The sequence below is a fragment of the Dama dama genome, chromosome X (genome assembly GCF_033118175.1).
Source record: "Dama dama isolate Ldn47 chromosome X, ASM3311817v1, whole genome shotgun sequence".
Classification (NCBI taxonomy): domain Eukaryota; kingdom Metazoa; phylum Chordata; class Mammalia; order Artiodactyla; family Cervidae; genus Dama; species Dama dama.
In genome coordinates, this window is record NC_083714.1 from 165,783,607 (window position 1) to 165,797,363 (window position 13,757).

Genomic DNA, 13,757 nt, shown 5'->3' on the forward strand with positions numbered 1-13,757 from the left:
GAATAGGTGAGCACAAGTCAGACCCGGAGTCTCCGGAGACTTCCGCGTGTCAACCGTCGGGGGAGGGGGGCTAAGCGAGACCATGTGCTGTTTATTAATAACCCACGACTTTTCTGACTTGCATGCGCAAACAGAGAGGTGTCCCAGTTCAGGTTTGGAAAGGCAGATGGTGAAAAAGAGCCTTGTGGCGGGAATGTCCACGTTGAGCTGTCTATGGGATTCTCCCCCCCCAAAGACGAGAACTGGTGGCCCCAACCCAGTGGCTTCTTTCCTGCTGAGTCTGCAATTAACTTAAATAGATTTATGGCGACTTCCGGGTAGCACTAGTGGTGAAGAACACCCCTGCCAAGGCAGGAGACGTAAGAGACCCAGGTTCGATCCCTGGATTGGGAAGATCCCCTGGAGGAGGGCATGGAAACACACTCCAGTATTCTTGCCTGGAGAATCCCATGGACAGAGGAGTCTGGGGTCTACACTCCACGGGGTCACAAAGAGTTGGACACGACTGAGCAACTAACACATGGAATGTGGAATCTTAGTTCCCGGGCCAGGGATCGAAGCCTCATTCCCTGCCTTGGAAGTGCAGAGTCTTAACCACCGAACATCCTGGAAAGTCCCAGGACCGCTGTTTTCATGTCCCTTTCCGTGGAGCTAAATCTGATGCTGTGTCAAAATTGTCTGGCCAGATGGCAAAGATGTTCAACCATGGGTTCATTCTGCTTCTTTCTTTTCTTATTTCTCACAGCCTCAGGTGGGATTAGACTCATGGATATGAATGGTTCTTCAAAGACTGATTGATCCACCGTTGCCTACGGCATCCCCTGTTCAGTGGGAGCCATAGCAACCTCTAAATGCACAAGGGTCACCCCGGGACCCTCACACTGATCCCTCAGGGGTGACCAGACACCCCTGCTCTGTCCTGCCCTGCCCTCTCCCCAAAGACGTGTGTCCCTGCCCTTTCGTGTCTCCTGGGTCCCTGAAAAGTCTGTTCCAAGTCTCTGGAGATGTCACAGCTGAATTTTCAAAGGAGACCATTTAAAGATGACACCAAACGCACAAGCCACAAAAGAAAATATAGATAAATTGGACTTCATTAAAATTTAAAACATTTCTGCGTCAAAGGACACTCTAAAGAGAATGAAAATAAAAACAACAACAAAAAAAAACCAAACTGAAAAGGAAAACAAATCCAACGTAATGGGAGAAAATATTTACCGATCACATAGATAAGCGTTTATAGCTGACAGAGGGTTCAGCTTTGCAAACAGATTCCACAGTTCCGCAACGAAAAAGGCAAACAGCCCTGTCTTAAAATGGGCAGAATACCAGAAGAGGGGGTGGTGGTTTTGTCGCTCAGCTGAGTCCAACTCATGCGACCCCGTGGACTGTAGCCTGCCAGGCTCTTCTGTCCCTGAGATTTCCAAAGCAAGAATACTGGAGTGGGTTGCCAGTCCCTTCTCCAGGGGATCTTCCAGACTCAGGGATCGAACCCCTGTCTCCTGCGTTGCAGGAGGATTCTTTATGGACTGAGCCACTGGGGAAGTTAAAGGGAAGCGCGTTTTGGAAGATGAGACAGTGGGGAGGTGGGGTCCCCTTGAGGCCGTGACTTGTCCCCTGTAGTCACGAAGGAGTTCAGCTCATCTGTCAAACTCCAGGAGGGCCAGAGCCCCAGCCCAGAGCTCCAAGCTTGACACCATCACAAAAGGGCCCCAAGGAAGACACGCCCTCCCTTCTAGAAGCCTTTGTCCTGCAGAAGAGATGCTGCATTGTTGCTCAAATTTCCAAGGAACGCGGAGACGATAGGTCTCCTTCATTTCAAAACCTTTTCACTGCCCAGCCTGGAAATGGTCCCTTTTTAAACAATAAATGAACCTTGAGTCAGCTAGCCACTGTGAAGTGTTCATGAGACACTGTTTAGCCCAGGGGTGGGCAAGCTTTCTGGCTAAAAGGCTTGTGACTGTTCAGTCTTTGTCATGTCTGACTCTTTGTGACCCCACGAACTGCTGTACACCAGGCTTCCCTGTCCTTCAGCATCTCCTGGAGTTTGCTCAGACTCATGTCCATCGGGTCGGTGATGCCATCCCACCATCTCATCCTCTGTCCTCCCCTTCTCCTCCTCCCCTCACTCTTTCCCAGCATCAGGGTCTCTTCCAGTGCGTCGGCTCTTCCCATCAGGTGGCCAAAGTATTGGAGCTTCAGCTTCACCATCAGTCCTTCCAATGACTATTCAGGACTGATTTCCTTAGGACTGATAGGTAAAAAGCTAGATGGCCAATATTTTCAGCCATACAGAGTCTGTTACGGACTTCCCAGGTAGCGTTAGTGGTAAAGAATCCACCTGCCGGTTTAGAAGACTCAAGATATGTGGGCTTGATCCCTGGGTCAGGAAGATCCCCTGGAAAAGGAAATGGCAACCCACTCCAGTGTTCTTGCCTGGAGAATCCCATGGACAGAGGAGCCTGGTGGGCTAGAGTCCATGAGGCCTCAAAGAGCCAGCCATGAATGAGCAGAGTCTGTTACAGCTACTCATCCATGTCATGAATCGGGAAAGCACTAACAGGCTACATATAAATAAATGGACATGGTTGTGTGCTAATAAAACTTTATTGAAAATCTTAAGCAGGGGGCCTGATTGGCCCAGGGCTGTGGTTTGCTGAACCTTGACTTTGCAACAACCACCATAAAAAAAAAAATTCACATCTACTTCTGGGCTGTGGCCACCTGTCCATCACTCCCAACCTCTGTCTCTGATCTGCCATCCTACCCCACCCCCAACCCAACCCTTGGCCATATCTTCTTTAACTGAATTCTCCCAGCCTTCATCTGCTCAGGGTAAGATTTCAACAAATGTTTATCAATTTAAAAGAAAACATGCCTATTTCTCCTGAAACAAATTAATACCTTTCACCACCCACCCCCACCTTTCCTGGTTCATAAAGACTTCATTTTTTTTCTAAACAACCTGAATCTGGAAGTTATATATTATCCTTATGACATATACGATCACATTATGTTCTACCTCGGTGTTCTGAGCTAAAAATACCACAGCTGACCCTGTTTCATGATGAATCCACTGATGATAAATAATGATGCATTCCTAGGCCGCCCCATGGGGCGGCCCTAATTGAGCCTGGTTAATTTTAGACGTTAACCACCGCATATAAAATGTCATGAGAAACCCTGTGGTGTTGGCCTGGCCTGTAGAGCTGAAGATGGGAAGGATGATTGTTGAAAAGTTTCCCTCTTATTAAAATTTTTTAGTTATTATTTTAATTGGAGGATAATTGCTGTACAATGCTGCATTAGTTTCTGAAGCGATCCCTCTTAATCTCTGCACCTTCCCCTCAATTTTGCTGTGAAGCTAGAACTGCCATAAAAAAAAAAAATCCAGTTGATTTTTTTTTAAAAAGGGTGTTTCCTTCTCACAGTCACGATGGGACTGTTCTAACATATACATCTCAGAAAGACACATGTTTTTTCCCCAAAAAAACAAATGCATGAAAACAGATTCCATCACCCGAGTGGGCATTTGTGCCCAAGACACGCTGACTCACCAGACCATCCAGTGTACCGCAAGCTCACCTCCAGGTCTTCGGACAGTAAAACTTTAAAAGTGAAACTGAAGTCGCTCAGTCGTGTCCGACTCTTTGCGACCCCATGGACTGTAGCCTACCAGGCTCCTCCGTTCATGGGATTTTCCAGGCAAGGGTACTGGAGTGGGTTGCCATTTCCTTCTCCAAAAACTTTAAGGAGGACGCCCCATTTTCCATCACCATTCTTTCTGGATTTGGGAGGAAAATGGAATCCCTCATCCCAAGTTCAATGGAACAGCCACTCTTGAACACATCTTGGGGGTTTCTTAAAACAGTTCAGCGTGCAACAACACTATGTTCGAGCTATCACATTCTTGGGTGTTTGTCCCTGAGCAAAGAAGACAAATACCTCTGTTCATCGTTGTTGTTCAGTCGCTCAGTTGTGTCCAGCTGTTTGTGACCCCGTGGACTGCAGCACGCCAGGCCTCCCTGTCCGTGACCATCTCCCGGAGCTTGCTCAAACTCATGACCATGGAGTCAGTGATGTCATCTAACCATCTCATTTGGGGAAATCCACCCTTAGTTGGACCAGGCCAGACCCCTCTTTGTCCTGAACTGACCAGTGGGTGGATGTTGATCTACACTGGCCGTGAACTTTCAGTCTGCAGGTGATTGAAATCTGATGCCTGAGGTCAGCGTGTCCCAGGGCCAAGCTCCCTGCAGAGGCTCCAGGGGAGGGTCCTCGCCGCCTCTTCCTGCTTCTGGGGGCTCCAGGCGTCCGTCCCTGGGCTGGTGGCCGCCTCCCTCCCTCTCTGCCTCCATCTTCACGTGGCTTCTCCTCTGTGTCCCTGTCTCTCCTCTTCTGTGTCTTTTAAGGACCCTGCCCTTGGGTTTAGGGCCACCCCCATCCAAGAGGACCTCATCTCAGACCCTTCATTTCATCACGTCTGCAGAGATCCTGTTTGAAATAAGACCCCATTCTGAGTTTTCAGGTGAATTTCTTAGGAGAATGCTATTCAACCAAGGAAACTGTCCAAGTCTGGGAGGCCCAGAAATTTCTAGGGTATCCTTATCTCTGGGCTTCCCTAGTGGCTCAGACAGTAAAGAATCTGCCTACAATGAAGGAAACACAGGTTCCCTGCCTGGGTGGGGAAGATCCCCTGGAGGAGGGCACGGCAACCCACTCCAGTATTCTGGCCTGGAGAATCCCATGGACAGGGGAGCCTGGCGGGCTACAGTCCATGGGGTCGCCAAGAGTCAGACACGGCTGAAGCAACCTAGCAATACTACTTCGGGAGACGGGGGGGAAAAAAGCACTAAATTAAACCCAGAGGGTCTGCTTCCTTTTGCTTTATTACTGTGCACCCAATAGACTCTTTATTTTGCAAAATATATCGATCGCACGCCGAGTCCGGGATAATGGGCTTCTCCAGTCTGTTACGAGGATTAAATTATTAGCGATCAATGGAGCCCCTGGTAGGCAGGCAGAATGTGTCACTGTGTACACAGCCCTGCAAGGCCCCTCCCGCTCTGACACTCACCCACCTGCATCTGTTTGTTTCAAGGCACAAAATCTGCATGTATTTCAAGCAAGAGGGGAAGGGAAGCCAGTAGACAGAGCAGCCCTGGGGATCACGCTCGTGGGAGCCCAGCCCCCGTGGCAACAGAAAGATGCTTTTTTCTTAAGCCCATCCTTCCACGTTTCCTATCCCTTCTTGTTCCCTCGGTGACCACCAAAGGCATAAACGGCACCAGTCACTGGCATAGATACGGGCTTCCTGGGTGGCGCTAGCGGTACAAGAACCTGCCTGCTAATGCAGAAGATGTAAGAGACCCAGGTTCGATCCCTGGGGCAGGAAGATCCCCTGAAGGAGGAAATGGCAACTCTCTCCAGTATTCTTGCCTGGAGCAGCCCATCGACAGAGGAGCCTGGCGGGCCACAGTCCCTGGCGTCACAGAGAGTCAGACACAACTTAGCGACTGACACTGGAAATGGGACCAGGGCCAGGACCAAAGACCGAGGAGGAGGCAGGGGAGGAAGGGAACAGGATTATGTTCAGGTGACGTGGAGACCCTCCCCAAGATCCCCAAGGACAGACACGCACGCCGGGGCTGTGAGGGTACCACCCAGCCCAGAGTTCAGACGGAAGGATCTTAACCTCAAAGCTATGGTTCTTCCAGGAGTCATGTATGGATGTGAGAGTTGGACCATAAAGAAGCCTGAGCACCAAAGATTTGATGCTTTTGAACTGTGGTGTTGGAGAAGACTCCTGAGAGTCCCTTGAACTGCAAGGAGATCCAACCAGTCCATCCTAAAGGAGACCAGTCCTGAATATTCACTGGAAGGATTGATGCTGAAGCTGACGCTCCAATACTGTGGCCGCCTGATGCAAAGTGTTGACTCACTGCAAAAGACCCTGATGCTGGGAAAGACTGAAGGCGGGAGGAGAAGGGGATGACAGAGGATGAGATGGTTGGATGGCATCACCAAGTCAATGCACATGTGTTTGAGCAGGGTCCGGGAGACGTGGAAGGACAGGGAAGCCTGGCGTGCTGCAGTCCATGGGGTCGCAGAGAGACGGACATGACCAAGCGGCTAAACAACAACCTTCACCTGTGGTCACCCCCTCCCAGAGCCACGCCCCCTGCACCCCTGGAAAGTCACAGCACCAAGCGGGTTTGGTCACCTCTGCACACCGCAGTCTGCGTGTCTGTTACCCCGGCTTCATCCCCTTGCCTCAGCTGTGTATCGGGCAGGACTGCCCACTGGGCACGAGGATGTGATTCCATGAACCAGGAAACACCCAGGAACGTCCCTTGCTGCCCTCGCCTCCCCGAGAGGACCATCCGAACCTGCAGACCCTAATCCCCCAGGTAAGTAGCCTCCCGCATGGACTCCCCTCAGCCACTGGAAGGGGACGCCGTGGACAGATGGCAAACCCGGCACTAAGACGCCCGCTCCCAGAATGAACCAACCAACAGGGTCAATCCGGATGTCCACAGCAGGCGGCTGGAGTCTCTGCCGGCCGGGGGCCCCCGGAAAGTTCCCCGCTTTCGCCCAGAACGCAGCATCTCGGTCACCTACCCGGGGCCGCAAACCCATGCATGACGCAGGGACTGGGGTCAAGGCCCCCAGGGCCTCTTTGTCATTTAGTCTACATGCCATTATTATTTTTTTTTTCACTTGCAACGTGGAGCTGGTGTCCTGTCTGTCTTTAATAGATCTAATTATCCGAAAACGCGCTTTGCAATCAGCCCCACACAACACAGGCTGCGTTCCTCTGTCGTGAGGACCAGCTGTGCGGAAAGGTGCCCGTCCCAGCCCCCCAGCTGGCTCTCTCTCTCCGACCAACACGGCCCAGCAGATGAAAGTAATTTTGCGCTCAACTGTCTATAAGTAATTAGGCTACGACGCGAAGGGGTCTTTATGAGCCCGCTCGGAATCAGGCACACGGAGTAATTATCAGCGATGTCTCCTTAGCAAGATCCACCTTATGCATTTTGCATGAGTCCCCGTTATTAGCATAACCTGACTATCAAAGCTCCCCGGATCCACCGTCTTCCTTTTCATGTAACGGGCTGAAATTCCCCAGAAATATAATCATTTCAAAACAAGGGGGCGATGGTGGTGATCAACTCGAGCTGTACCCATGTTCCTTTTTTTTTGGTTTTGTTTTTTCTTCTCCTTTGTATCTCACCTGGCAGGGACACGGGGGCGGCCGTCCCCACGGACACAAGTTCCTCCGTCCCCCCGAGAGGTGGGTTTCAGTATGCAAGCGGGGTCTCGCGGCCGGAATGCATGTCAGACACACACACACACACACACACACACACACACACACACACACACACACACACACACACACACACACACACCCCGAATGCCTTCATCTGATTCATTAGGAGGCCATAAGTCAGACTGACTCCCGGGCTGCGCTTTTGAAACATGCATCTCGGTGACCCCCCACCCAACCAGACACTTCATCAGGTTGCCTCCGTTCAGACTTTCTGCAGTTTGGGGTGACGGGTCTGCACTGGAGACCTGCCCAGGGGAAGCCGTGTCTGCCTGCCCATGGGAAGGTGTGTCACACTGTCTGAGCATCACGTGGAACCTGCTACCCTGGGCTGGTCAGACGTGAGAAGGGGCTGCTTGAGCCGAGTTGAAAGCGTGAGCCCTCATGTCACGTGGATATTTGCAGATCCAAAGGGAAATCGATGGGACATGATGTGCCTGAGATGTTTCATCACCCTGGGTTTTTTCACGGCCAAACAGCCTCCTCCAATGGGTTTCCCTGGTGGCTCAGACGGTAAAGAATCTGCCTGCAATGTTGGTATGTCGATCCCTGGGTCAACAACATCCCCTGGAGAAGGAAATGGCAGCCCACTCCAGTATTCTTGCCTGCAGAATCCCATGGACAGAGAAGCCTGGTGGGCTGTAGTCCATGGGGTTGCAAACAGTCAGAGACGACTGAGCAACTAACGCTTACTTCACTCCAATGGGTCAAGCGTAAGCATCCTTGAATTTTCTCCAGATGCCCCCCTGCCTTTCTTGCTCTAGAGTGACTAGAAGAGGTGGTAACAAGAGGAAGACCCAACCCAATGCTCATCAACAGGTGAATGAGGGCCATGCATGTAGTGGAATATTATGCACCCATGAAAAGCCGTGAAGCTCTGACGCAAGCTACAATGTGGTGGACCCTGAAGACACGCTGCTTAGTGAGAGACGCAGACACAGAAGGACACACAGCCTGTGAGCCCATCGACAGGAAACGTCCAGAACGGGCAAAGCCATGGACACAGAAGGCAGATCCGTGGTTGTCAGGGCCCAGGGGGAAAGAGACAAGAGGAGTGACTGCTACTGGGGACAGGGTCTCCTTTCAGGGTGATGGCATTTTTTTAGAACCAGACGGAGGTGCTTCCCAGGTGGGTCCATGGTAAGGAATCCACCTGCCAATGCAGGAAACCCAGGTTCAGTCCCTGGGTCGGGAAGATCCCCCTGGCAGAGGGTCATGGCAACCCACCCCGGTATTCTTGCCCGGAGAATCCCATGGACAGACAATCCTGGCGGTCCACAGTCCATGGGGTGGCGTAGAGTCAGACACAACTTAGCAACTAAATAAACAACCATGTTGTAACAAACTCAATAAAGACTTTAGAAATGGTCCACATTTTAAAAAAAATCTTTAAAAATAAATAAATGAAAAGATAATGTTGGCCACTTACACCAATCCCTTTCCAGAAACAAGCATTCCTGGAACGTTTAAAAAAAAAAACAATCACTGCAGAAAAGATACTCCAGACCACTAACTGTGATGTCTTAGCAACATCCTTCACCTCCAATGGCGGGGAAAAAAGATATAATTCAGGATACTTCCAAATAACCTTAAAGTTCAGTCAAAATATTTAGTGGTCCAGTCTCTTTGGCCAAAAGAAGCCAACTGCTTGGAAAGCATTTGCGGCGTAAAGAGAAAAATATAATATGACAATGATGAGACAAGACCCGTCCCAAATTTTATCAGGCATCTTAAAATCACAGAGTCATCAGTAAGATTTTTTCAATGTGATCCACCTTCAATTTCAATAATGCATCTCAGTGAGGTCAGGTGAGAAAGGCTTTTGTTTTGGGCTTGTTGGTTGGTTGGTTTTTTTTTTTTCTTTGTTTGTTTGTTTTACCACATCTGAGATTAAGTCTTCCCTATAACAGCAAGATGGGGCCAGACATTTATAGACTCATCAGTCGTGTTTTCAGATTAAGACTCCATGAGGGTGTAACTACGTGTTGTCCCGTCTTCGTCCCCCTGTGAGTTCCGCAGGTCATCACGGCGTCCACCTGACGTCCCTCAATGTGAGTGACATCATAGCCACAAGGGTCTCAGATCTCAGCCAGATGCCCAGATGTGGTCCTTCCTCCTCCTGCCTGCCTGCAAAACTCTGCAAATTTTAAAATGCAGAGAGCCTTGCATGCTAAGGCACTTCAGTCGTGTCCAACTCTGTGCAACCCCGTGAACTGTAGCCTGCCAGGCTCCTCTATCCATAGGATTCTCCAGGGAAGAACACTGGAGTGGGTTGCCATTCCCTTCTCCAGGGACAAGGGGGTCTTCCTGACCTAGGGATCGAACCTGTCTCTCTGTCTCCTGCATTAGGCAGGTGGGATCTTAACCACTAGCGCCACCTGGGAAACCCAGACAAAGTCTTAAGCAATGGTATTTCAGAGGGTCACTTCCCTATGAGAAGGGAACAGACATCCAGGGCTGACGTGAAAATGTGGTCCAGTATGTTCGCCAGAAACACTCAGACCTGGCCCCGAGGCGTGGTAACATTGGGTGATGTTCACGATTTGGCAAAAAAAAAATATACATATGTATAGCAACCGTTATTTTTTTCAAATATTTTGGTCCTGGCAAAGTGAAATTTTTTTTTTTTAAATGTGTTTTCCTTCATTTTTAATCCCATGAGTATTTCGAGGGAAATATAATCCATCCGTCAGAAGTTATTTTTTTTAGCTCACCACAAATAAAGTGATCATTACAGATTGTTTAGCCATCACTTTCACTGGTGCCTAGAAACGGAAACGTCAGGGAATATTGGTCCTTTCCCAAACTGAAATGTCGCACAAGCTATGCATAATAATGGTAATTGGAAGAATTCAGTGACGTTCTCAGAAGCAGAAGATTCAAAACGGAAATTCAGCAAGGGAACTGGAATTAACTCCAGCTGAATGGTAGCTCTGGGGGCTTCCCTGATGGTTCAGCAGTAAAGGATCCACCTGCCCATGCAGGAGACCCCGGTTCAATCCCTGGGTCGGGAAGGACATGGCAACCCACTCCAGTATGCTTGCCTGGAGAATCCCATGGACAGAGGAGCCTGGCGGGCTACAGTCCACGGGGCCACAAAGAGTCAGACACCACTGGGCACTCATGCACGCACGCCTGCAGCATTGCAGATGAGCGGGAAGACCACAGCTAGAGATGTACACATCAGTGTTCCGACAAGACGCATCCATTGCAAGCCTTGGTGGAAGGACAGATGGACGTCACTGGCTCTGTGAACTGGGGGTATCCGTGTCACCCACTTTGGACCACTAGGAAACTCTAAGACAGGAAAATAAATAATCTGAATTCTCTATTTCCAAGTGACATCTATTGAAAAGTTTCAGCATTTTGTAACTCTGTAAAATTACTTACTGGTGTGAGAGAAGAACAATTGGGATCTGTGTGTCTTAGTGACTGAGTGTGACCCCGTGGTCTGTAGCCCACCAGGCTCCTCTCTCCGTAGGATTCTCCAGGCAGGAATACTGGATTGGGTTGTCATGTTCTTCTCCAAGGGATCATCCTGACTGAGGGATCAAACCCAGGTCTTCCGCATTGCAGGCAGATTCTTTACCATCTGAGCCAGCAGGGAAGGCCAATAATTGGATAGATCGACCTAGAAATTTGAGTGAGTGTTAATTGCTCAGTCTATGGACTGCAGCCCACCAGGCTCCTCTGTCCATGGAATTCTCCAGACAAGATTACTGGAGTGGGTCACCATTCTCTTCTCCAGGGGAGCTTACCCATCTAGGGATCAAACCCGAGTCTCCTGCATTTCGGGCAGATTCTTTACCATCTGAGCCACCACGGAAGTCTATTGTTAGGAGACATTCCTAAGTATAAAGACAGGTCAGCTTAAAAGGTATCAGCAGGTACAAGCTTGACTTTATCTTATAATCTAGAGACAATACATTCGAATATGTAATGAATCCATACACCATTTCCAAAGGAATACCCAAGACAGAAGTATCAATAAAGTTATAAATGACAGTCCTCAGTCAGATGAAATAATTTAGATGAAGCTTGTCTCTCTCAAAGAGATAAGGACTGGGCAAGTGGTTAGGAAGGAAAGACAACGTGCTTTGAATGTTGCATGAAAAATAATGAAATTTCTGAGCATGTTTTTAAATACAAGGACACGTGTTTTACCCCCATAAAAGAGCTGAGTCCCAAGGATCCCCCCCATCCCCCACACCCCCATCCCCACCCCCCACCCCGGCCACGGTCTTTGCTATAAAAACAAAGAATGGGATGATTTGTAGGAAGGGTGTGTTTGATTTAATTTCCTGATGTGTGCAACACGGTCTCCCCGCGCTCAGAGACGTGTGCCCGGCGTGGCTCCCAGCTGAAGCTCCCTCTGCATATTCCATTAGAAATCAATTAATCCCCGTCTGCTCAGAAACACCGCAATCATGCGAGGTTATACGCCGTGACTGATGCATTTATAACCCCACGTAAGTAGTCCCCGGAGACCACGTAATGTGTAAACAGCATAAAAAATGATCCTTTATTCCTGCGAGCTTCACTCGCCACCGTAATTTAATAAATGGGACTGTGATGGGGAAAGACGTCGGCGCGCACTCACCGCGGTGACTCACCAGCCTCGCGCCCTCCCCTCGCTGAAGAGATCATGCAAGATGATACCCTTTTATTAAACGACATTCCAGTCCAAATACTGCACCTCCACACTATTTTCTCCCCTTGTGCTGGCCTGCAGAAGGAACATAAATTATACACTATCTAGGGCAACCACGTCCTACATATTCCACCGTATAGAAAGAACATGTCTGATGAGGGTGCGGGCGGACAGTGCCCCAGATTTAAGCTGGCTTTACCTTAGACATCAGATGGTAAAGAATCTGCCTGCAATGCAGGAGACGTGGGTTTGATCCCTGGGTGGGGAAGATCCCCTGGAGGAGGTCACGGCAATGCGCTGAAGTCTTCTCGCCTGGAGAATCTCACGGACAGAAGAGCCTGGCGGGCTACAGTCCATGGAGTTGCAAAGAGTTGGACACGACTGAATGACTAACACACACACGCATTCACACACGCCATGCTGTGTCCTCAACTCTCAGGCACTCTCTGTATCTTAACATTTCTGAAATCAAAATGTCTTTTAGAAAACAAGTGGGCATGTAATGCATGATGGGTGTTTTTTACAAAAAAGCCCTTTCTTTTCAAGTCACTAGTCTATTTTACAGTCCATGTTGTCATTGGACCGAGAAAATATGGTGTGCATTCCAAGGAATGAAGGTGAACATTTTGAAAACATTCTTCACTGTTATGGATTGAATATCTATGTCCTCCCCAAAATTTTATGTTGAAGCTTCAGCCTCCAAGGTGATGATGCTAGCAGGTAGGGGCTTTGGGAGGTCATGAGGTCATGTGGGTGGAGCCCCCATGAACGGGATTAGTGTCCTTATAAGAGAGACCCCAGGGAGCTACCTTGCCCCTTCCACCAGGTGAGGACACAGTGAGAAGACGCCATCTATGAACCACAGAGTTTTTGTGTGTGCATTCTCAGTAGCTTCAGTCATGTCCAACTCTTTGTGACCTCATGGACTGAAGCCCGCCAGGCTCCTCTGTCCATGGGGTTCTCCAGGCAGGAACACTGGAGTGGGTTGCCATGCCCTCCTCCAGGGGATCTTCCTGACACAGGGATCGAACCCACACCTGTATTAGCATGCAAGTTCTTTACCACTAGCTCCACTTGGCAAGACCATATCACCCATACTCAAAGTCAATTTAGCTTAATCTTTCTCCTGAAATTTCCTAGAATGCTGACAGCATGATTTGGGTTTTTAGGGAGACAACAAGTTGATGTGGGAAGTCAGGTTAGAAATCACTGGCATACGACAAACTTCATTGAGTTCTCGGGGTCCAGTCGACACAGCAGAAGACATTTTACTTTGATTTTCCACTTGCCTTAGCCAAGAGGAAAAAACAAACAAAAAAAAAACACGTTAAAAGGGGCGGGGAACAGGGCATAAATAACGATGACTCGCACACACCATCACATCGAATGAATCACAGCCCATCTACAATTGCCAGAGAGGGGAGCTGGAAGATAGATGTGCAATTTCGGTAAGGTTGGGTTATTAATATAATTGCTCGTTTCAGGACAAGTAGCTGAGGACCACCAGAAAGCTTCTTAAAAGTGCATTTTTCCATGAGTCCATACATAGTTTTAAAGCACACATGTAAAGTCACCAACCACTCTGTTGTCCTGAGCTGTAGGTAAGCAAGTCCTTTTGTTCGTAGGAGATTTCTGATTCCCCTGCAGAGCTCGAAGTTAGAGGTTTCTGCTAAGGCTTTTTGTGCCGGCTCTCGTAAGACGTGCTTCCAATCTGGGCAGTGTTCTCTCCAGCACCATCTCTCTGTTCCTCATTTTGAGTTTCCCTGGGAAGGAACACTT